General features: G+C 40.5%; 1 pseudogene; it reads left to right on the top strand.

Moving 5' to 3' along the window:
* Positions 1 to 952: 952 nt before the first annotated feature.
* Positions 953 to 26502, top strand: part of LOC134346093 (nuclear factor 7, brain-like) — a 29902-nt pseudogene continuing 4352 nt past the window's right edge.

The following is a 26502-nucleotide window of genomic DNA, read 5'->3' on the forward strand; positions in this document are numbered from 1 at the left end:
TCAGGGGCTGTGGAGAGGAGAACAGTCGTCGTTTCAGACCGAGAATATTCAACGCTGTTTATTCCTCTCCATATGCTGCCTGACCGGCTGAGTTCCTCCAGTATATTGTGTGTGTTGCTCTGGAATTCCAGCATCTGCAGAATCCCTTGTGTTTGTGAGTGGAGATTCCAGTCCAGTGCCCCTGCTCTCTGGGTCTGATGGGGTTTAGAAGACAGGCAGGGAAAAATCATTTCCACACGTGGGTCCTGTTCAGAACAAGCGAGACCGGACCTTTGGAGCCAGGCCTTATGTGGTGAAGTCAAGAAGGGAAACGGAAATCAGGAGTTGAATGTTTTCCACACTGTGACGTACAATGTCCAGTCCTGTGGTGATTCCTGCAGCCACATCGTTGTCATCGCCACAGTATCAGTCTCCTCACAGCAGATTCTCTCCACACCCCGTGTTCCATACCATTAACTGATTTAATAGTTGCTCTAAATTTACATTAATCACTGTTTTCACACCCCAGCCTGACTACCTTCAGTCCTCGAGCTAAACAAAACGAGCTTTTGGAGGAAAACCAAGGGTCAGGCCGCATCTGTGGAGAGAAACGGACAATCGACAATTCGGTTCGAGAACCTTCATCTGGAATGTCTCAACCTGGAATATCTTATGTCCCTTTTTCTCCACAAATGCTGTCGACCTGCTTAGTTCCTCCAGCAGCTCACTTTTCCTTCTAGATTTCTGCATTTACTGTCCCCTGTGTCTCTCTTTACAGGACTTGCCCCTTCAGTTCTGCCGTAGACTGAACCAAGCTCTTCTCTCCGGCTTTATCTATGTTAGACTTGTTTGATGTGTTTCTGATCCCTGCTGTGGAAATGAACACGATTCCTGCTCACTGAAAAGGAACATTCATTCCCGAGACTGCAGCGAAAGTGAAAGGATCCTGAACCAGGGAGTACTGAGAGTTAACATGGCTTCGAAAGGAGAGATCGAGAGTTTAACCGAGGAGGCAATCTGTCCCATCTGCCTGGATTTCTTCACCGATCCGGTGTCACTACAGTGTGGACACAACTTCTGCCGCTCCTGTATCACACGGTGTTGGGAAAGGGAGGAGAGAAACTCCTGCCCAGAATGTAGAGAGGAGTTTGCAGACCGCACCCTCAGGGTCAATCGGGCCTTAGCAAATCTGTCTGAGAAAGCTCGAAAACTAAACCTGAACCCGAAAGAGAAAGAAAGTAAACTTCACTGCGAGAAACATGGGGAAGAACTGAAACTGTTTTGTGAGACGGACGAGACACTGATCTGCCTGATCTGCAGAGATGCGCGGGAGCACAAGTCTCACAACTTCATGCCGGTTAACGAAGCCGTTGAAATCTGCAAGGTAAAACTAACCAGGTTTTGATCAGCTATTTACTTAGTTGCATATTTTGGTCTAATTTCTTACCTCTCTGATTCCCAGGATCGGGTTAAATCTTCCTTAGACTCCCTCACAAAAAAGAAATCAGACTTCGAGGAGATGGAGCAACAACAGAAAGAGAAGATTTCTGGAGTTCGGGTGAGGCTTCCAGAGCAGAATTTACAAATTCGCTGTGTAGTTTTGTTCCCTTTAATGCAGAACAGCAGAGTACCGCAGCTCCAGTAACCTGGGGTCGATCCTGACCCCTGGAGCTGTCTGCGTGAAGTTCGCAATTAATCTTGTGAAGTTGAGTGGTCTGTGAATCAGGTCGGAGTTAGTGGGTCAGAGACGGAGTATATGTTTCAGGGAGACATGGGGGAATGTGATGGAGGGAACTGTTCTGAGAACCAGCAGAGAGGTTAATGGGCTGAATGGTTACCTTCCATGTCAGAAGGAAATACAAAAAATAGCCTCAAATAGTAAACTATCCTCTCCGTTTATTTGACAGGAACAGTCACACAGCCTTCAGTCCCAGATCACATCCCATTTTGCTGAACTGCGTCGGGTTCTCACTGAGAAAGAGCAGCGCGCACTCCGAGATCTCAGGGAAGAAGAGGGTAAGATTCTTAATCCAATGGAAAAAAATCTTCGAGAAGTTCAAGAGAACTTAAATTCTATCCAGGAGAAAATCTCAAAGTTACAGGAACAGATGGATCAACAAGAAACTATCACATTTCTCATGGTGAGAGATTTCAGTTTGTTTCTGTAAAAGTGTCCAGTCCCAAAATGATGCATTTTATCCGCAAGTACTGTAGTTGGAAACTGATTTTCACCATGTTGGCATCCTGACTGGTCAGGATTGTCATTTTCCCATACCGGCTTCCCACAACATCTGTACATCACAGGGTAGTCTGCAACCTTCTCGGGAATGAGTTACTCCGATCAGAGCACTGAGCTGGTGATCGTTACTGTGATTCCCACGTATAATATCCCCGATACTCAGTGCAACACCCAGTTACATTTACAGACTGTGAGTGTGTTTCTGATATTTTTTTCACCACATTTCTTGTGGCATTTATTAACAACCAACTGACCTTTATCTTTGACTTTTGGTCTTGCACAAGGAGAAATATTTTCTCCACTTCCAACCCATCAAATCCATTCGGGATGTTAAATTCCTCCAACTGATCCTCCCTGACATCATATCCAGATAAAAATACACAACCTGTCCAGTCTCTCCTGTAAGTTGCATCCTCTCAGTTATGGTATAAATTTCATACACATTCCTTGTACTTACTCCCGTGGTTTTCTCTCGCTCATTCTCCATTCGTTTCAGTGGGAGTGAGTTAAGTAGGAATTTTTAGCAGTTTGTAATAACTTGGCTCAGATTCCTGCCATCCGGACGCCGACGGTCAGTCTCAGCCAATTGAGATCTGTGTTTTATTTATTTCAGGAGGAAGCTTGTTGGAAAAGGAGGTAGGACATGGTCTTGACTGAAACTCTGGATGGATTTGTAAAAGAGTTCAAATATCACTGATGTTCAGTTTGTAACTACATGTATAATATTTACAGGATTGGTGATGAAGGCCAAACATTGTCAGTGACAGATGGTGCCCTACTGGTTGAAAAATTCTATCACCCCTATTTGTTCGACATTGCATTGGGAGAAGCGTTTGACGGCATTAAGCGAGGTAAAACATAAGATCCATTCCGGCACCAACCCCACCTGCTGGGACACATCACTGCCACATGGTCAGCTGGAGATGTCAGACCCTTGAACACACCAAACCAGGGGCAAATTACAACGAATTGACTGGTCTGTTAGGTGAATCATTGCATCCTGATCCCATTTGCACTGGACAAAAAAGCCAATGCACGAGTTTGAATCCTCACATGGCAGCTCTGGAATGAATATTCCATTAATGACATTAAAGGGGATAAAAATCTGGTATCACTGTGGTGACAGGGATTGTCAGAAAAATACACCAGTCCTTCGTGCCGTTCACCGTCTGACCTGTCCGTGACCGCAGTCTGATTGACTCAGCTCTGCCCCCTGCTGGACCCGCGAGTCTCACTGTTGTAATCAAACCACCACATTGAAGACTGAGCCCGGACACACCAACCAACATTAACACTGGTGAACACAGCATAACTGGTCTGGCAAATCTCCCTCACACACATTCACAAGAAGGTTTAGCAGATTGTAGTCAGAGCCTCAGCATTGCACATTGTTAGTCCCCTCAATAACCTGGAAACTATTTTCTTCAGACAAAGTGAAAGGTTTCTATTTGGACAAATCACACACGTGTCACACAGTGTCAACACACATTGGGTATGAGAAGACACTCTGTAACATCCAAGTAGTTCAATGTGCACACTCACCTTCAATGTGTATACACACTCACTGATATCTACCACAACTAACACACAGACAACCACAATGACAAATGTATGAATGCACCATCAGAGTGGGACACATCTTCAGAGACACAGACACATTTCCGTGTGTTTGTCCCATATCCGTCTAACCATTGCCTATCGTTGTACTTGTCTAAATTGATTTTATAATATTTTAATTATACCTGTTTATACAGCTTCCTGTGGCAGCAAATTCCACATGTACCCACTTCCCTCACAGTGAGAAAGCTGCCCTGCAGATCCCTTGAAAAACGTTCCCTTCTCACCCTCAATCTCTGCCCTCTAGTTTTGGGCTTCCCTGGAGTTCCCTGGTTTGACCTTCCAGCCCTTCTTAAGGCACCACCTCAGTCACCCTCCAGTCTTCCAGCAGCTCAGCTGTGGTGAAATGTGAAGCTAATATATCTGCCAGAGTCTCTGCAAATTCATCCTCTGTCCTAATGAGGGGCTGTGGGGAGTGTGTTTGTGGGAAAGGAGACAAAGGGACCCTTATCACCCATATTCATCCCCTTCACCTTCTGTTTCCATCTACACACGCAGTTCACCACAGGCTTTCCACCCCTCCCCATCTGGTTCCGATTCCATCTGCCATTAATCTCTCCCCTCATGGATCCCATGATCATAAACAGGAAAAAGTCTGCGGATATTGGAAACCAAATCAACACACACAAAATGCTGGAGGAACTCAGCGGGTCAGACAGCATCTATTGTAATGAATAAACAGCTGATGTTCTGGGCTGTGATCCTTCTTCAGGACTGAAATTGAAGGGGGGAGATGCCAGAATAAAAAGGTGGGGAGAGGGGAGAGAGGCTAGTTAGAAATTGACAGGTGAAGCCAGGGGGGTGGGAAAGCTAAAGGGCTGGAGAAGAAGGAATCTGATTGGAGAGGAGAGTGGAGCATAAGAGAAAGGGAAGGAGGAGGGGACCAAGGGAGTAGTGATAGGGAGGTGAGAAGAGATTAAAAGCTAGAGTGGGGAATAGAAGAAGAGAGGAGGTGATGAGAAAAATTTTACCTGAAGAGGAAATCAGTATTCATGTCATCAGGTCAGAGGTTACCCAGGCAGAATATAAGGTGTTGCTCCTCCATCTTGAGGATGGCCTCATCTTGGCGCAAGAGGCGGCCGTGGACAGACATTTTGGAATGGGAATTAAAATGTTTGGCCACTGGGAAGTTCCCCTTTGGGCGGATAGAGTGGACCCTCCTTTACTGATAAGATTCCAGCACAGGTCGGCCTTTGTGCTTCTGTTTTTCACCCTCCCACTTCCGCCTCCCACCTCCCCATCTCCCAACCTTCCCCGCAACCTCTCTGCTACTGGCGATCAAAATTTTCATTGTGTTGGTCTTCACCTGTCATTCACTTCCCAGAGTCTCCCAACTCCACAGTCCACACTCTCCACCCTTCCTCTACCTGGAACAATCTGCCTGCCATCTTTCACCAATCCTCAGTCCACAGTTACTTCAGACTCCTGTCTCATCACTCCCCTTCTCCTCTGCTCAATCTACACCCCTCATAACCCTGTATATTTCTGTCAGATCACCTCCCAGTCCACTTAGCTGCATTTGGCCCGTATCCTTCTACACCTTCCCTGTCATCATTTCTCTGTCCCAGGTCTCAACTCAGGCCAGTTCCTCGGGGCCCACAATTCTCCTGTGTTACAGAAAACGATCGACCTAATTTTTCTTTTAAAAACGCAAACACGAGGAAATCTGCAGATACCGGAATTTCAAGCAACACACATCAAAGTTACTGGAGGATCCACAAACCTGCCTGTCCTGGCCGACCTGTTGTCTCAGCTTGCTCCTGCCCCACCGAACTCATTTCTGCATACCCAACACGGTTTTATCACCCCTTGTTCAATCCCTTCCTACCTATGTTCGTGACACTTCTCCTAAATATCTAAGTCTCTCTGCAGGCTCTCTGTTTCCACAACACTACCTGCTTCTCCACCTGTCTTTGTATCATCGGCAAATTTAGCCACAAATCCATTAATCCCATATTCCGAATCATTGATATACATCGTAAAAAGCAGTGGTCGCAACCTCGACACCTGTGGAACTCCACTGGTAACGGACAGGCAGGCAGAATAGTATTCCTTTATTCCCACTCTCTGTTTTCTGCCAATCTGCCAATGCTCCACCCATGCTAGTAACTTCCATGTAATTCCATGGGCTCTTATCTTGCTAAGCAGCCTCATGTGCGGCACCTTGTCGAAGGCCTTCTGAAAATCCAAGTACACCACATATATTGCATCTCCTTTGTCTACCCTGCTTGTAATTTCCTCAAAAATTTGCAGTCGGTTAGTCAGGGAGGATTTTCAGGTGTAACCCGTCCTTTTCGTACAGGTCGTTCCTCCCCCAGTGATCCAGGATCCCGAAACCCTGCCCCGCTACACCAGTCTCTCAGCCGTGCATTGATATGCCTGTTCATGCTATTCTTGTGCTCGTTAGCACTTGGCACAGGCAGCAATCCTGAGATTACTACCCTGGAGGTCCTGCTTCTCAGCTCCCTACCCACTCCCTGAACACTCTCTTCAGGACCTCTTCCCTTTTCCTACCAGTGTCATTGGTACCAACGTGTTCAAAGCCTTCTGGCTGGTCACCCTCTCCCTTCAGAATACTCTGCACCCGATCCGAGACATCCCGTACGCTGGCACCTGGGAGGCAACACACCATGCAGGTATCTCTATCAGGCTGAAAGAACCTTCCGTCTGTTCCCTCACAATGTAATATCCTATGACAACAGAATTACTCATCTTTTTTCCCTTCTGCACCACAGAACCAGGCTCAGTGCCAGAGACCCGATCGCTGTGGTCATCCTCTGTTGCGGTCACCCCCTCAACAGCATCCAAAATGGACCCAGTACACACTCAGGAAATGCAGGAAAAACACAGCAGGTTGGTCAGGATCTGTGGAGAGAGGAACAGGCTTCACGTTCCACATCGGTGACCTCTCCTGGAATTGATTCAAACACTGCCTGCTCTGTTGCGGGTTTCAAGCAATTTCTGTTTTGTTATAGTTCTTCCAGCATCTGATTCCAGAAGAAATGGGAGTGCAGTGTAATTTCCTCCGGAAGGGGGATGAAGAAGAAGGAATGTGCTCGGAGAGGGGAGTGGACCATTAGAGAAATCGATGCTCGGGTTGGAACTACCCGGAGAGGGACAGTGAAGGTTAGAATGACGTGGACATGATATTTTGGAGCCGGAAGTGTGGCAACACATGCAGGCTGATCCCAGCACAATCCTCGGGCAGACTGTGTTGGTCATTGACGCAATGGAGAAATGTAAATGGTGAAGCCCCTGTGTGTATTTGTGTGTGGCGGAGACTGAGAGAGAGAGAGTCTGAGACTTGCTCCAGGCTCCCCAGGTAGATGCAGGGATGATGTTTCTGGTAACGGGAGTGTCAGGATGAGGAGGCACAGTGAGGGGACGACCATGCAGAGGTGAATAAACGTATTTACCCAGCTCATAATCTAACAGGGCTCTGCACATTTACACAGCAACTATGTTGAAGAGAGACGTGGATGGAGTTTTGGATACAAAGTGAATCAGTAGAAATAGCATTAGTACAGGGAAGTGGTATTGATCATGTCTAATGGGAGAGCAGGTGTGAGGGGCTGAATGGCCTCCTTGCTTCTGTTTCTAATGTTCTTCAGAACAGTGTACAGACTGACCAGAGGGAGGATAGAAGGGTCTGGGGAATAAATAGAGGTGTAAAGCAGGAAGGTGAAAAGGAGATTAAATATCAATTATTTGAATTGTCAGGCGAATATCTTTAACACTGAAATGGGGGATCTTGATGCAGCAGAAGATTGTGAGGTGTCGGATACACTGGGATTACTCAAATACGGACACAGGAAAACTTCCTGACTTCACCCCTGTACAGCCCTGCTCTGATGTGAGGTCCCACTCTTCCTAATTAGACTGATGGAGGTAGACAGCGCGCACACCGGCCCTTCAGCGTAACATGTCCCTGACAACCAAGGGGGCTTTCTCAGCACCTCCCATTTGACAGCATTTGGCCAGACTTCCTCTGAACATTTTCAATCAAGAACTTGTCTAAATGTCTTAAAAGTGTTTCAGTTCTATCGGCCTTTACCATTTCCTCTGGCAGCTCATCCCACTTACCGACCACCAACTGTGTGGAAAATTTGCCACTCGGGTCCACTGCTGATCTTTACCCTCTGAGCTTGAATCTATATCCTCTAGTTTTAGACTCCCCTCCCCTGGGGAAAGACTGTGTCCATCGACCTCATCACTGTCCTGCAGGATTTCATAAAGCACAATAATGTCAACCCTCAGTCTCCTTTGCTTCAGGGAAAACAGTCCAGGTCGATCCAGATTCTCCTGAAGCCCTTTAGCCCCGGTAACATTCCTGTGAATCTTGTCTGCACACATTCCAGCTGAATGTCATCCTTTCTACAGCTCGGTGACCAGAACTGCACCCAGTACTCTGAGTGTGCTCTCACCAATGTCTTTTTTTTTGTGATTTATTTTTTGTTGAAGTTCATCATCAAACAAAAATTTCCATAAGATGTCTTTCAGATACTGTACATATATATCATATAGTCATATTTGTCACATATCTCCAAATAATATTTATCTGAAGTATACACTTATAGAAAGGAGAGGAAAGAAAGAACAATCAAAAGAAGAAAACTATGTACAAAGCAGGGAGTGATCCATTTTTTTTACAACATATTCATTGACTTGTGAGAATAAAATCAGGCCAATGAGGTGTTATGTAGTTAAAGCATTTTTCCCGGTATGAATCAAATTGTTCCAACTTATGATTAAGATTTCCCTTTATGCTGATGATCTCTTAGTTTATATTTCGAATCCTGAAGAATTTATTCCTAGTTTATTGAAATTATTAAATGAATTTGGAAAGTTTTCAGGATATAAATTAAGCCCGCATAAAAGTGAATTATTTCCTTTAAATGGTTCTGCTTTTATATATGATGATTTTCCTTTTAAAGTTACGGATTTTTAAAATATATTTAGGTATTATCATCACTAAAAATCATGGAGATCTTTATAGAGCTAATTTAGTTCCCTTAGTGGATTTTATGAAGCAATTAATTTTTTAAATAGAATCCTCTTACACTTTCGTTAGTTGGTCGAATTCATGCAGTTAAAATGACGATCCTACCAAAATTTTTATATGTATTTTAAAATATTCCAATTTTTTAACTAAGAAGTTTTTTTGATCAGGTTGACTCTATTATTTCATCTTTTGTTTGGAATAATAAAAGACCAAGAATTGGAAAAAGTCATTTACAAAAATTAAAAAAGGATGGAGGTCTTGCTTTGCCTAATTTAAGAATGTATTTTTGGGCGGTTAATATACGCTATGCGTGTTCTTGGTTATATTGGACCGATAAAAATGAACGTCCACCATGGGTTGACTTGGAATTGAAAGCTGTGAAACAATTTTACTTAAGTTCGTTATTAGGAGCTTCTTTACCTGTACAACTAACCAAAATTTCTATTTTAAATATTAAACCGATGATTAAACAGTCATTACGAATTTGCTACCAGTTTCGTAAGTTTTTTAATCTTAAAAAAATTAAACTTCTTAGTTTAATTTATCGAAACTATTTGTTTAAACCTTCACTTAGTGATCCTACCTTTTCTCTGTGAAGGAATAAACGAATTTATACCTTTATGGATTTGTTTCAAGAAGGCCGATTGATGTCCTTTGAGAAATTAGTAGCAAAATACTCTCTCTCATACTCACACTTTTTGCAATATCTTCAGGTCAGACATTTTTTACAAGAATATTTAAATAATTTTCCATATATACAAGATTCTGACCTGTTAGACACTATTTAAAAAATTAACCCTTTAGTGAAATGCTTTATTGGGAAAATTTATAATTTACTATTACAACAAGATAATTATCCTCTATTTAAGATTAAGCAAGATTGAGAAAGAGAGTTTAACAGGACCTTGATGACAGAGGATTGGTTGTGAATTCTGAAGTTGGTTAACTCTTCTTCGATTTGCGCCAGTCATTCTTTGATTCAATTTAAAATTGTACATCGTTATCATTTGACAAAGGAGAGACTGTCTAAAATTTTTCCTAATGTTAATAGTCAGTGTGATAGATGTAAAACTGAGATAGCTAGATTGACACATATGTTTTTACTGTGTTCTGTACTGAAACAGTTTTGGAAATCTATTTTTTCTGCAATTTCTAAAGTTTTAAAATTAATTTACAACCTAATAAATTGACAGTTTGTTTGGTATAATTCCTCAACATATTCATGGTATTTCTATATCAGACCAATATGTAATTGCATTTGTTACACTATTGGCTAGAAGGGCTATTTTATTAAAATGGAAAGATGCCTCTGCTCCCATTTTGATACGATGGTTCTCTCAGGTGATGTTATGTCTCAGTTTGGAAAAAAATCAGAAGTCGAACTTTTGATCCTAGATTGGACCTTGAGAAAAGGTGGGGCTCTTTTGCCTGCTACTATCATTTGATTTGAGTTCATTAAGGTGGTTCCATTCTGATTCTTGGGTAAATGGATTTGGTTGGCGGATTGATGTCAATTTTTATGGAAGCCTTTATAGCTCCGGGTTTGTGTTCCAAATGTGTGTTTTTTTGTTTGTTAGCTTTTTTTTTGTTAGTTAGTAGGGTTTCTTTTTTTCTTCTTTCTTTTCCCAAAAAACAATAGCTTTAGCATTTTGTATTTTTTTAAATTATTATTATTGATATACTGTTTAGCTTGGTTAATAGTTTGACTCTTATTATACAAATTGATACATTGACTTGATTATTTTTATTTTTTTATTGTTGTCAATTTTCAATAATAATTAATAAAAAGATTAAATAATGAAAAGGAAAGATGTCTTGCAGGGCATTGTGAATCCCACTCCATTAGTCTTTGATAACGGGGTATTCTCAGAAAATATGATAATAGTTTGCATTTTGATTTCCACGATTTCTCCAGCAAACAGGGAGGTTACTGTCATAATGGGATTTCTGAGAGGGTTTATTAAATATCTTATCAAGTTGTTCCACCCGAACTCCCTCCATTTCTGTGAACTGGTACACTTCCATTGATACCTCCATATTATTGTCCAGTCTTCCTCAGATATTATAATCCCTCCTTCCGTCTCCTATTTTGTTTTAATGTATGAAGTCGAATGTGTTTTAAGATTTGACAAACCCTTATACACGCTGGAAATTATTCTACTACCGTTGTCTGAATTATATGCTTTTCTAAATAGCTCTATCAAATATGTACTTGCCTTGGTTACATTTTTAAGTGTCCTATTAACATACTGTCCCATCTGTAAATATCGACAAAAGCCTTGTTTTTCTAATAAGTGTTTCTCTTTGAGCATTTCAAAACTGAACAGTGTTCCTTCTTTCATTATATTGCATATTGTTGTTATTCCTTTAGCTGTCCTGTCCTTAAATCTGGCAACCACTCTGTTCGGTGTAAAATCCGAGTCATATGCACACCATTGCAATGTCTTTCTCTAGTTTATATTCTTTTACAATAGTTTTCCATATTTTAAGAGTCCATTTCACCCATGGGTTATCAATAGTATTTATGTAACTTTGTAGGTTGTTATCAGCCAAAATTGCCTGTGTGGGGATGGAAAGTATCCTCTCCTCAATGTTTTTCCATTGAGCGTCATATGATGGATTGCACCAGCATATCACAGCTCCCAATTGTGCTGCAAAATAGTAATCTCTAAGAGAAGGTAGGCCCCATCCCCCATTTCCCTTGGCTAATTGCAAAGTTTTGAGCAGAATCCTAGGCCTTTTACCTTGCCATATATACCTTGATAGCATCTTGTTGCATTGATGGAATTGATTTTGCTTAATCTCTATTGGTAGGGTCTGAAAGAGATATAGCCGTCTGGGCAGTATATTAATTTTAATAGACTCAATCCTTGAACTGAGAGCAAGGAAAGGAATTAGGTTCCATCTTGTTGCCTGAAGGTGGAATCTCATGTGGACAGGGTGGTGAAAAAAGCTTTTGGTATGCTGGCATGTATAAATCAGAGCATTGAGTATAGGAGTCGGGATGTAATGTTGAATTTGTACAAGGCATTAGTAAGGGCAAATTTGGAGTGTTGTGTACAGTTCCGGTCACCGAATTGTAGGAAAGATGTCAACAAAATTGAGAGAGTGCAGAATAGATTTACTAGAATGTTACCTGGGTTTCATCTCCTAAGTTACAGAGAAAGGTTGAACAAGTTGGGTCTTTATTCTTTGGTGCGTAGAAGGTTAACGGGGGGACTTTATAGAGGTATTTAAAATTATGAGGGGGGTATATAGAGTTGACGCGGATAGGCTTTTTTCCATTGAGAGTGGGGGAGGTTGAAACAAGAGGACATGAGTTGAGAGTTAAAGGGCAAAAGTTTAGGGGTAACATGAAGGGGAACTTCTTTACTCAGAGAGTGGTAGCTGTGTGGAACGAGTTTCCAGCAGAAGTGGTTGAGGCAGGTTGGATGTTGTAGTTTAAAGTTAAATTGGATAGATATATGGACAGAAAAGGAATGGAGGGTTATGGGCTGAGTGCAGGTCGGTAGGAATAGGTAAGAGTAAGAGTTCGGCACGGACTAGAAGCAGCGAGATAGCCTGCTTCCGTGCTGTAATTGTTATATGGTTATATGATGCCCAAATATTTGACAGACTTTGTTTGCCATGCCCAAGGATATGTCTCACCAATGTCTTGTACAGCTGTAACCTGACAAATCACCTCATGTACTTAATGCCCCGATCGACGAAGTCCAGAAACCATACACCTCCTTCACAACATTGTCTGCCTGTGTCTCTACTCTCAGGAACTATGTACTTGTTCCCCTGGGTATTTCTGTTCTACAACACTCCATACCCTCCATTCCCTGCCTGTTCATTTCCCTGTTTAAACGCCTGTTTGAATTGAAGAATTTCAGAGTTGTAAACTTTGATAATAAAATGAAGCTTTGAATCTCTTAAACGTCACGATTGTGTCTGTTTCCACAGCTCCCTATCCCGGCCGTCATTCCAGGAACAAACCACTCATTGTGTCAGGAAACATTCCTTGAACATCCCGATTCCACTTTGAAACTTTACCCTTCACGTGGTGTCCTCAGAGAGATGACACTGACAGGGCCAGTCTCAAAATTAGAAGGACAGTACACGTTGGGATGAATGGCCTGTTCCTGTGCTGTACTGTTCCATGTTCAGTGTTCGAAATATCACAGGCAGGGACACCGCAATTTCTTCCCTGGATCCCCACCATGTGACATGGAACATTGGGTCAGATCCCAGGTTTATTCCACTTTATGTGTTTAAGCTGATCAGACTCCTTTGTAATGTCAGCATGTTTCAGGACATTATTATTCCCCACCCTGAATTCCCCGGCATCCGTCACCTTCTCCACAGTAAATACAGATAAGGCAGGATTTATGAGCATTTGGAGAGGCATAAACTGATGAGGGATAGTCATGGTTTTGTCAAGGGCAGGTCTTGCTTTACGAGCCTGACTGAGATCTTTGAAGATGTAACAAAACACATTGATGATGGTAGAGCAGTGGATGTAGTGTGTGTGGATTTCAGTAAAGTATGATGGAGCTGGCTGAGTTTACAACTTTCTGCAGCTTTGTGTGCCTTGACCTGTGGACAGCCTCGACCAAACAACCATCACGTTCCTGTCTGATCCCATCAACATTCACCTTGCTCCAGTTCAGGACGAGTCCACAGCTATTTCCATAACTATTTTATGTTTAACAGAATGATGATCATCTGTCCCAACGTGCCCCCCCTCCCCCCCCCGCAAATGTCACGTTAAGCACTTGCCCAGACCCATTTCCTGCGAGGAGGTCAAGTTGGACCACTTTCTCTAGTTGGGCATCTACACTTTGCTTTTAAAATCATTCCAGTCCATACTCACAAATTTTACCCTGTCAAATCCCTCAACACTATGTCTGTCCCAGTCAACATTATGGCAGCTAAAATCTCTGACTATTACAACCCTGGTATTGCAACAGTTATCTGCATTCTCCCTATACAGGGGCTCTTCTGATTCTCACTGACATTTGGGATCCGATAGTACAATCCCAGCAAAATGACCATCTCCATATTTCTGACTGCTACCAATGTACTCTCACTGGCCGTTCCCCACAAGGATCTCTCTAAGCGCTGTGGTGATGTTCTCCCTAATCAACATCACAACTCCCCCTCCTCTCTGACCTCCACTTCTGTCACGTCCTTTGCATCTGTAGCACAGTGAGGTGGTTTTGATCTTATTCAATGGGACAGCAGGTGTGAGGGGCTGAACAGCCTCCTCTTGCTGCTATTTCTGATGTTCAGAGCAGTGAACAGACTGAACTGAGGGAGGATAGAAGGGGTCGGGGAATGAATAGAGGTGTAGAACAGGAGGGTGGTCCCAAGTAAACAGACACCTGGCAAGTGAGCGGCTTTAAAACTGAGTTTGTAAAGGTTCAGGATCAGCCTGTCCTTGTCAGAGTGAATGGCGAGACTGGAGGGATGAGGGAACCCTGGCTGACGAGGGTTATTGAGGCTCTGGTTCGGATGGAGTCATAATTCAGGTGAAACCAGCCGGGGTCCTTGAGGAGTAGAAGGGGTGTGGAGAACACTGAAGAGAGAAAATCAGGAGAGCAAAAGGGGACATGAGATAGCTTTAGCAGGTCAGATAAAGGTGATTCCAAATAGATTCTATGAGTCTGTGGAAAACAGTAGGGTAACTGGTGAGGGAATATGTCCCTTGAAGGATCAATGTGGTCATCTATGTGTGGAGACACAGCAGATGGGTGAGGTCTGAAATAAATACTTCTCATCTGTATTTACTGTGGAGAAGGTGATGGAAGCTGGGAAATTCAGGGAAGGGAATACGAATCTCCTGAAACATACCGACATTACAAAGGAGGCTGGCAGGCTTAAACACATCAAGCTGAATAAATCCCAGGGTCTGACCCGGCGTATCCTCTGTCATGGTGGGAATCCAGGGAAGAAATTGCTGGGTCCCTGCTTGTGATATTTCAAACACTGAACACAGAACAGTACAGTACAGTACAGTACAGGAACAGGCCATTCTGCCCACGCTGTCTATGCTGACCATAATGTCATCACATTTGTCTGCAATTGATCTATATCCTCCATTCCCTGTCTGTTAATTTCCCTGTTTAAATGTCTGTTTAACATCACGATTGTATCTGCTTCCACCACTCCCCATCCCGGCCGCGCATTCCAGGAAGATACCACTCATTGTGTTCAAAAACATTCCTTGATCATCCTGGTTCAACTTTGACGATCTTACTTTAAAGCTTTACCCTTCACATAGTGTCCTCAGGGAGATTAGACTGACTGAGACTGTCTCATAATTAGAAGAATAAGAGGTGGTCTCATTGGCACAGACACAGTCTCACTGGGTATTGACAGGGTAGAGGCAGGAATGATGTTTCCCCTGGATGGGGTGTGGAACCAGGGGTCACAGACTCACAATCAGAGGTCGCTTCAGCAGGACTGAGATGAGGAAAAATTTCTCACCCAGTGTGCGGTGAATATTTGGGATTCTCTACAAAATATTTCTGGATTTAAGGGGAACAGCGATGATGGGATGGTGCAGGAAACTGAGGTCAATGATCAGCCATGCTCTGAGTGAAGGGCAGAGCAGGAGCAGGGAGCCGAATGGCCACTCCTGCTCCTGTTTCTCATTTTCTTGAAACACAGATCGATCTTTGTGTCTATTTTTTTGTTATCCAGTCTGTTGGATTACACAGGGGAGCGGTAACCAACGCACTCTGTGTAGAGCATCCTCTGTACCCCGTGTTGACTGTATTCACTCCACTGTCTCCAATGCATGTAACAGTATGCAGAGTTTGTTCTATTCATTGTTTTTGTATCCAGTGAGAAACACGTCTGTGTAAGCGCCCGGGACACTTTACTGCATTTACACAGCGACTGTACCAAAATACAAGTTGTTGTTGTTCACTTCTGCGTCCACAACTGCTGAACATAGAACATTGAACAATACAACATAGGAACAGGCCATTCGGCCCACAAGACTGTGCTGAACATTGTGCCAATTCAATCTCATCCCATCTGCCGTCCATGGCCAACAACCCTCCATTCCCTGTCTGTTCATGTGTCTGTCTAAATGCACTGAAATGTTCTTGTTTTATCTGCTTCCACCACCTTCCCTAACAGCACGTTACAGGCACCGACCATTCTCTGTGTAAAACAAACTTGCCACATCAATCTCCTTTAAACCTTCTCCTCTCACCGTATATTTACTCCCTATAGTAATTGACATTCCCACACTGAGGATAAAGAGACTCCAGCTGTCTATCATATCTGTGTCAGTTGGTGACTGTTTCCTCCACACCGTGTTCCCAGACTTCTGTACCTTGTGATCCCCTCAGTCTGTGAGCCCCCTCCCTGGTAAGGAGACGGGGTGTGGACTAGACAAAGACTGCTGGGTGAACTCAGCGTATCAACCAACGTCTGCAGAGGCAAAGGGATGGCGGAGATTCACGGTGCAGGATTGCCACCTGCTGCCCGAAACCGGTACTGCAGGGAGAACTGCGAGGTTTAAATATATCATCAAAGTACATTTATTGCATGTCACCATGTAGTGTCTTGAGATTCATTTTCATTCAGGACAAAAATGTACAATGGACTTTGTGAAAAAAACTATGCTTAAACAAAGACGGGCAAACAGCCAATGTGTAAAAGAAGTCAAATCATGAAAATAATAGCAATGAAAATATAAATAACACAGAGAACATGAGATGTAGAGTCTTTTAAAATGAGACTCCAGATTGTGGAGTCAGTTCAGTTTTGTTGTGAACAGCTGTCCACGCTGGTTCACGAACCTGATTGTTGTAGTGTAATAACTACCTGAAATATGACATGGATATGGGGGTTAATTGGAAACCGTGTATTGTTCCTTGTGCGTGTCTGTAGTAGATTCTGGAGAGAGTTAATGAGATCACAGGGAGAATATTTTCAAAATACTGTCTATGACAGCCAAGGACTCTTTGATATACCACTGGCTGTTACCAGGAATTCGAGTGTTAATAGGTATCTGCTGTCAGATCATCAAAGCAGTTTCGTATGCTCAATAATTGCTGGTTTTCCAATGTAACAAGATGTCCTTCAGTGAATGCTGATGACTAGCACATAAGAACATAAGAAATAGGAGCAGGAGTCGGCCATCTGGCCCATCGAGCCTGCCCTGCCATTCAATAAGAGGATGGTTGATCTGTCCGTAAACTCAGCTCCATCTACCTGCCTTTTCCCCATAACCCTTAATTCCCCTACTACGTAAAAATCTATCTAACTGTATCTTAAATATATTTAGTGAAGAAGCCTCAACTGCTTCCCTCGGCAAAGAATTCCACAGATTCACCACTCTCTGGGAAAAATGTTTCTCCTTACTTCCGTGCTAAATCTTCTCCCCTGAATCTTCAGGCAATGCCCCCTAGTTCTCGTCTCACCTACCAATGGAAGCAACTTTCCTACTTCTATCTTATCTATCCCTTTCAAAATCACCTTGCATAGACTGATTTGTCTCCGCGGGCGTGCATGTCCTGTTTTCAGAACCCAGCTAAGGAATTTGTCACATACGAAAAGCTTCATTGAATGCTTAGATACAGTAAGACATTTAGATGAACAAAGCGGGATATTTTTTAATTATCAGAAACTTGACAGCCGACAGGGTCCTCTCAACCATTTATGCCCATTTATGTAGCTGTGTTAAGCACTAACGCCAGTACTAGACATATTGCTAATTAAGGGAAGGTACAGGGTATTAACAACTCAGATATTTTTAACCTTTTATTCAAAATTTTCTTCTACAATTGTTGATTTCTTTGGACGCCATTGATTACAGCTCAATTGTGTGGTAGAATCTTGATGGAGTTGATGAGAATGCAGGAGGACACTTCTGAACATAATCTCTATTATTAATAATGTAGATAGACATTTGATAACTTTTGATATACTGGCTGTTACCACAGACTCAAACGTTAACAGCCATCTGCTGTAAGGCATGGTCAGACGGCACTGACAGTAGACTCGGTAATACTGAGTCCCTTGTCTAAGAAGGGATGTGTTGGCACTGGAGAGAGTCCAGAGGATGTTCACAAGAATGCCTCCAGGTATGAAAGAGTTAAGGCATGAGTAGTGTTTTTACAGCTCTGGGCCTGTGCTCAATAGAGCTCAGAAGAACGTCAAGGGACCTCACTGAAATCTTTCTTTCTTTATTAATCTTTTTATTGATTTAAAAACAGCATATATACAAAGAAGAAGAGAATTATCTCAAATATACACATCAATAACAATACAAACTGAAAGTGAAATAAACATTATCAAAATCATACACAGTGTTAAGCTAATATGTAGTATATAATAAAAAAGACAGCTAATTCTCCTGTTATAAATTCGTAAAGAGAAAAAAAACTATAAAATTTTAAATAAGAAGACCCCCCCCCACCCCGACTACACTATATGAAACAAAAGGGGTAAAAAGTGTCTAGTCAAAAGTAAAACTTCGAAAAAAATTGGAAGAGGAATAAATCAAATCGAATGAAAATATCGAATAAAAGGTAGGCAGATTTGTTCAAAGTTAAAGGATGTATCAAATGTCCGACTTCTTATTGTCTCTAAACTTAAACAAGACACAATGGAGGAAAGCGAATAAAAGACAGTAGCTGGATTAGAATCCTTCCACTTCAATAAAATGGCTCTCCTAGCCAATAAAGTTGAAAAGGCTATCATACGTTGAGCAGAAACAGGAATATTTCCTGCTTCCGATGGGATAATCCCAAAGATTGCCGTAAGTAAATTAGGTTGTAGGTGCAGATCCAAGACATTTGATAGCGTTTTAAAAGCATCTCTCCAAAAATTATCTAGCTTTATGCAAGACCAAAAGATATGAGCTCAAGTGGCCACCTCAATATTACATCTGTCACAAATAGGATTGATGTTGGAGAAAATACGTGCTAGTTTATCCTTTGACATATGGGCCCGATGCACCACCTTGAACTGTATCAGAGAATGGCGGGCACAAATAGATGAATTATTAACAAAATGAAAAATTTTACTCCTTTGATTATTTGAAAATGACTCTTGAAATTCCAGTTCCCAAGCATGTTTAATTTTATGGTTAGATATCGTTCGTAAATTCAATAACCGTTTATAAATTATAGCTATCAACCCTTTTTGAAGTAGTTCAAGCTGAAATAGAGCATCTGTCATATTAGGTGGATAAGCAGAAGGGTAATCTGGCAGCAAACCACATATAAAATTCCTAATTTGTAAATATCTGAAAAACTGTACATTAGATAAATCATATTTATCCACTAATTGAGAAAAAGACGTTGAACAATCCCCTAAAACAATTCTGAAAAAGTTGTTATTCCCTTGTTTTTTTTAATTAAAAAGGCCTTATCCAAAATTGATGGTTTAAAAAACATAATTGAAATAGATATTACTAGAAAGAACAAAATTATTTAACTCAAGAAATCTGCGAAACTGAAACCAATTTCTTAATGTATGTTTAATAACCGGATTAAAGTCTTGTCTACTAAACTTAGACAGCAAAAAAGAGAGAGGAGCTCCCAGTAAAGAGGCCAAAGAGAACCCTTTCATCAAGTTTTCCTCCAAATCCAACTGTGAAGGACAATCACGTATGTCTGAATAATGATTGCTGAAGTAATATATCAAATATTAATTGCCTAATAATACATTCTAAAATTTGGCAAAGCCATACCACCGTCCTATTTTGATTTCTGCAATAAGGGTTTACTCAATCTAGGATTTTTATTAATCCAAAGATAATAGAATATTATGGAGTCTATTCTGTCAAAAACGTGTTAGGAACAAAGGAAGAAACTGCCTGAAATACATAGAAGAATTTCGGTAGAACTATCATTTTAAAAGCATTAATTCGATCTATTAATGATCATGTCATAGGTGACCATTTAGAAAGCATTTCTTGGTGTAATCAATTAATGGGAGAAAATTATATTTATACAGGTCCTTAGATTTAAGAAGTTGTTGCTCAAGGGGAAATGTCAAAAGCAAATCATGCTATGTTCGGGGTTCCACCCATTCCTTAAAGAGATCTTCAACGGGCATTACTGAATAAACTTTATATATTTCCTTAAATCTGTTAGTAATCACTAAACGTTCTGCCTTGGTTTTCCTTCTTAAACCTACTGAGTATGAAATTATCTGGCCCCTAAGAAAAGATTTCATCGCATCCCAAATAACTAAGTTTGACATTCCCTCAGTTGTATTTTATTCAAAAAATAGAGAAATTTGCTCTTTAATAAAATTTACATCGGTTGAATCTTGCAGCAATGTAACATTAAATCTCCATGGAGGTATCTTCAGAATATTATCAGAAAACTTCAAAGTTAGTTTCATAGTTTCATTGGTGCATGATCCGACAACGCAATCAGATCATATGCACAATCAGCAACAGAGGACACCAATCGCGTGTCCAGCAAAAAATATTATTTATGGTATAGATGTGAAAAAAAAAGAAAAATCCTTATCTTTAGGATGCCCCTGCTTACAATGCAATACGTTACCACCGCCAAAAAGACATAACAAAGGGTACAATTTTTTTTTCATATTATGTCTAAGAATAGTTAACACCTAACTAACGGCGGCCATCTTAAATTCATTTAAAATATGTAACCATGTATTCAAAAAACGATAAATCCAACCAACTAATATACTACAACTAATGTTAAGGACTTACAAATCAAAGAAAAAAATAAGTAAATATATATAAAAAATCCAAAACTTTATTATCTATGAAAGAAAACAACAACAGATCTAAGTAAGTTAACCAAGTCCATGTCTGGGCACTCATAAAACGTGAAGCGGTCTTTCATCAAAGCTAAGTATTAACTTTTCAAATTGCTTGCGAAATAGGCGTAAACTCCTTTATAAATGTCCAACCGTCTTCTGGGGAGTCAATCCGTTTTGGACGAGTATTACGTGGAGTAATTATCAGGCGAGCCGGATAGAGCAGAGAGGAACGACAGTTAATCTTATAAAGTTCAGCTATGACTTCCCGATATTTAATTCTTTCAGCATAAATCTCTGGGGTAAAATCTTCAACTATACAAATCCTTACTTCTGTTACATACCTCAAGGACATCTGCGAGTTTTGTTTGTGAGAATGTTGTAATGGTCTTTTGGAGGTCACCTGACGTAATTTTCCCGCCGACGTGAGGTCAGGTGAGGACATGTGCCCCACGGGTAGATAAGGGAAGACCTCAGATGATGCAAGTAGATTTTAGTTTTTTTAGTTTTTCGTTTTCCAGCTAGAACGTGCGGCTGTGTCTCCGTTTCTGTTGCGTATTTGTTTTTATGACGCAGTTTCATTTTTAAAACGGAGTGTTACGTTCTGTTGCAAGGTATAGAAATGCTGGACTGGCAATGTTTGCTAGATGTGTTGCTGTGCCTTTTTCCAGCAGTATTAGAGAGTGAAGACTTCATCGAAGTACCGGATATGAAGAATTAATATAAGTCGGGAATGTTCGGCAGTTTAACAAAGGATCGATCTTATTGTTTCTTCGTTGAAGTAGCGACCTGCATTGAGAGATAACTCTTGCCAAAAGAGCAAGGAAGTTCATGCGGGATTTGCTCTCTAGAAGAAATTAAGGTCAGTTGTTTTAAGCAGTTTATTTCCTGCATCGTGAATCCTTTGGACGGAACCAACAGGAAAGTCTCGTCCATGAAGAAATCCTTGTCCAGAGAAGTCTCTCCCAATTGAACGTATAAATCTGTTGGACTTTTGAATTTACCATTTTAAGAACTGTATTTGACTTTACCGCTTTAAGAACTGTTTTGGCATTTAACGCTTTAAGAGCCAGTGCCGAGTGACGATTTGTTGAACTGCCGCATAGCGGTTAACTTCCGGTTAAGGTTTTCGTTTGTTTCTTTATTGTTTATCCGTGTTTAATAAATGTTTGGTTGTATTTAACCGGTCTCGATTGATATTCATTGTTAGCAGTTACGTAACATAATTTGTGGGGGCTCGCAGGATATGTTCCGATTTTGAGTTTAAGTGCTGGTAATTGCCATTCTGATTTGCAAAAGGAAAATACCAGATTTATTTTAGTTTGATTGCTGTGTGAGTGGTATTCGGCAACAATGAATATTGGCGAGTTTATGGACACGCCTGACCCGGTGTCTTTAGTGAATGCGAGAAAACCTGAGGTATTGGAGATTGCTAGGAGGTTGGATAGTAAAGGAATTACGAAGAATGCCACAAAGGCTTTAATCCAGAGAGAAATCTCTGAGCATTTTATTACTTTGAAAATGTTTGAGGATGAGGTGTTAGATAGGTTTCCAGTGAGTAATCTGGAAATGCAGTTTCATCTTGAACAGTTAAAGATTGAAAGATTTATAGCGGAAATGGCCGAAAGAGAGGCTAATAAAAAAGGGAATTTGAAGAAAGAGAAGCTGAAAACCAGAGGAAATTTTAGTTTGAGATGGAGAAATTAAGGATGGGATATCAGTCTTCTGGTTCTAACAAACAGCTTATTGCTAGTCGTGAGGTTATTTTGGCTCCTCCATTTAATGAAGATGAAGTGGACAAATATTTCCAGCATTTCGAAACTTTTGTTCTGAGTTTAAAGTGGCCGAAAGAGCAATGGCCAGTGATGTTACAAAGTGTAATTAAAGGCAAGGCAAAACAAGTTTATACAGCTTTAAATGCTGAGCAAGCACTGGATTATGATATTGTTAAACAGCATATATTAAAGACATATGAGTTGTTTCCGGAAGCGTATATAGAAAGATTCAGAAATTTGAAGAAATCTGTGGAAAAAACTTGTGTGGAATTTGCCTATGAGAAATCTGTGTGTTTTGAGAGATGGGTTTCTCCTAAAAATATGAATGGGGAGAATAATAAATTAAAAGAGTTGATTTTACTGGAGGAATTTAACAGGGGCATTCCTGTTGAAGTGAGAACATACCTAAATGAAAGGGACACTGCTACATTGCAGGACACTGCTAAATTAGCTGAAGAGTATGCTTTAATTCATAAGAATAAATTTTCTCCAGGGAGAATGTTTAAAAGGAAAAATAACACAGAGAGTCAAGGTAAATCAGAAATTAAATCTGAAAGTGAGAAAAGTAAGGATGAAAGGAGACATGTGAAGGAAAAACTTTTTGGTACTATTTGTAATTATTGTAAGAAACCTGAACATGTAGTAGCTAATTGCTTTCAATTGAAAAAGAAAGAGAAAGAAGTAGTCCCAGATGCTTGTGTGCAGTATATTGGAACACCTGTAAATTCACATGGTTTAGAAACTACTAATGAAGATGTGTCAGAGTCTGACCAAGTTAAGAGGGGTTATGAAAATTTTATAACAGGAGGATTTGTATCCTTGAAAGAAGGATCCAATTCAGTACCAACAAGAATACTTAGAGATACTGGAGCTTCTCAATCACTAATATTAGACAATGTGCTAAAGTTTAGTGATGAGTCTGACATTGATGAGATAAATTATGTAAGAGGAGTTGGGAGTGCCCTCATGCCAGTACATTTACATAGAGTAAATTTATGGTCAGGATTAGTTACAGGGGTTGTTACAGTAGGATTACAATCTAGTTTACTAGTGAATGATGTTTCTCTTTTGTTAGGGAATGATTTAGCATGTGGACAAGTTTTTCCTGAATTGCATTTGACAATAAATTCAAATTCTGAGAAACCACAGAGGGATTCTAACACAGATTCCTCCTGTGTTGTAACAAGAGCTATGGCTAAAAAGACTGATGTACAGGACAAGGTTGTTCCCCATGCCAGTCCAAATCAAGATTCGAATTTTGAGGATGTATCAGAAATTTTCTTACCTGATTATTTGATCAGGATTTTGGTGGTAAGTATGACCAGGAAGATTTGTCTTTGTCTCGGAAGGAGATGATAGCAGAGCAAGGTAGAGATCCTGAGATAGTTAAATTAAAAAGAACAAGCTCTTCCAGATAGTGAAATTGAAAAAGTACCAGTGGGATATTATTTTGAAAAGGGAGTATTAATGAGAAAGTGGAGATCGCCTACAATTCCTGCTAGTGAGGAATGGGAGGTTAATCATCAGGTAGCAGATCCTAAAATTTATGGAAATTAGATTTTAACTATGGCTCATATTATTCCATTGGGTGGTCATTTAGGTGTAAAGAAAACTATGAACAAAGTTTCTAAACATTTTTATTGGCTTAGTTTAAGAAAAGATGTGGCAACATTTTGTAGAACGTGTCATACGTGTCAAATTGTGGGTAAACCTAATCAGGTTACTCCAGTGGCCCCACTGCAACAAATTCCAGTATTTGGTGAGCCGGTCTCAAAAATCATTGTAGACTGTGTAGGTCCTTTGCCAAAAACTAAAACTGAACATCAGTATTTATTAACTATTATGTGCACAGCGTCTAGGTTTCCAGAGGCAGTACCTCTTAGGAATATAACAGCCAAAACGGTGACAAAACTCTGATAAAATTCTTTACTTATTTTCGGTTGCCTAAGGAAATACAATCGGATCAAGGTAGTAACTTTATGTCGGGATTGTTTCAGCAGATAGTTCATAAACTGGGAGCAAAACGGATTATTTCCTCAACCTATCATCCAGAATCAGAAGGAGCCTTGGAGAGATTTCATTCTACATTAAAAACTATGATTAGGACATATTGTGTGGAAATGAAAATGACTGGGATGAAGGTATACGTTTTCTACTTTTTGCAGTACGTGAGGCAGTGCAGGAATCATTAGGTTTTAGTCCTTTTGAACTTGTGTTCGGGCATAGATTTCGAAGACCTTTAGCTTTGTTGAAGGAACAGTGGATTAATAAAGGGGTACACACTAATTTGCAGGATTATGTTTCAAAATCTAAAGAAACATTATATAAAGCTTGTAGCTTGGCAAAGGAAAATTTAAAATTAGCTCAAGAGAAGATGAAGACTTGGTATGATAAGGAAGCTAGGATGAGGTCATTTAAGACTGGAGATAAGGTGTTGGTTCTTTTCCCAGTACAAACGAACCCATTACAAGCTAGATTTCATGCTCCTTGTGAGATTAAATCTAAGGTAAATGATGAGGATTACGTGGTAAAAACACAAGATCGAAGAAAGACAACACAGCTGTGTCATGTAAATATGATAAAACCGCATTATGAGAGAGAGGCTGCTGCTATGACTGTTGTAATCAATAATGAGTCTGATCTTGATAAAAACGTAATGGATGATTCATCTAAACCTCATTTTAAACCCAACATTATTTCAGCCAGGTTACCAAATTCAAAAATTCTAGAAAATATTGATGAAAACTTAGCTCATTTACAGCCAGAGCAGAGAGAGCAGATGAAACAGTTAATTTTTAAATATGGAGATTTATTTCCAGATGTTCCGCGAAGAACCACCGTGGCTACACATGATGTAGATGTCGGAGATGCAAAACCCATAAAAAACATCCTTATCGAATGAACAGAGAAAAATGTGAACTTGCTGAACAAGAGATTCAGTACATGTTAGAGAATGATATTGTTAGACATTCTAATTTGAATTGGGGTTCACCGTGTGTTATGGTGCCTAAGCCAGACAATAGTATTAGATTTTGTACAGATTACAGGAAGGTGAATGCTGTGACAAAAACTGATGAATATTCGGTCCCTAGGGTAGATGATTGTGTGGATAAAGTTGGACAAGCTAAGTTCCTTAAAAAGATTGATTTGTTAAAAGGTTATTGGTGCGTTCCATTGACAGATAGAGGTAGAGAGTTTCCAGCATTTGTAACCACATCTGGGTTGTATGAATATAATGTTCTTCCATTTGGGATGAAAAATGCACCGTGTACTTTTCAGAGGATGATTAATAGTGTGATTCAGGGATTAAAAGATACAATGCCTATATTGATGATTTAGTTATAGGAAATAATACGTGGAAAGCACACATTACTGCGGTGGAGAAATCATTTGAGAGACTTTCAAAAGCTAACTTAACAATTAACTTAGCTAAAAGTGAATTTGGTAATGCCGTTGTAACGGTGAAGGAAAACGGTTAAGGAAATTAAACTCCAATTTAATAATCCAGCTTAATGTTACATGAGTACAATATTTTGATCACTCATATTAAGGGTAAAGATAATGTGATCGCTAATGGTCTATCTAGATGTTAAATGTACAATGAAAATTTGCTTTTATGGAGTGGTATTTTAACATTTATAACACTCCTACTGTATATTAGTTTGTAAAGTGCTGAAAGATAAGACTGTATATATTGTGTATGATGTAAATTTAATACCTTTGTTTTTTTTTTGTATAAATTGTTAATTGTTAAAATTTTGTTCTTTAAGTGACCAATTTTTTTTGGAGGGAGGTGTTACATACCTCAAGGACATCTGTGATTTTTGTTTGCGAGAATGTTGTAATGGTCTTTTGGAGGTCACCTGATGTAATTTTCCCGCCGACGTGAGGTCACACGATGACACGTGCACCATGGGTATATAAGGGAAGACCGCAGATGATGCAGTTAGTTTTTAGTTTTTAGTTTTTAGTTTTCCAGCTAGAACGTGCGGCTGTGTCTCCGTTTCTGCTGCGTATTTGTTCTTATCACGCAGTTTCATTTTTAAAACGGAGTGTTACGTTCTGTTGCAAGGTATAGAAGTGCTGGACTGGCAATGTTTGCTAGATGTGCCTTTTTCCAGCAGTATTAGAGAGTGAAG

This window comes from Mobula hypostoma, chromosome 5 (genome assembly GCF_963921235.1).
Source record: "Mobula hypostoma chromosome 5, sMobHyp1.1, whole genome shotgun sequence".
NCBI classification, from domain to species: Eukaryota; Metazoa; Chordata; class Chondrichthyes; order Myliobatiformes; family Myliobatidae; genus Mobula; species Mobula hypostoma.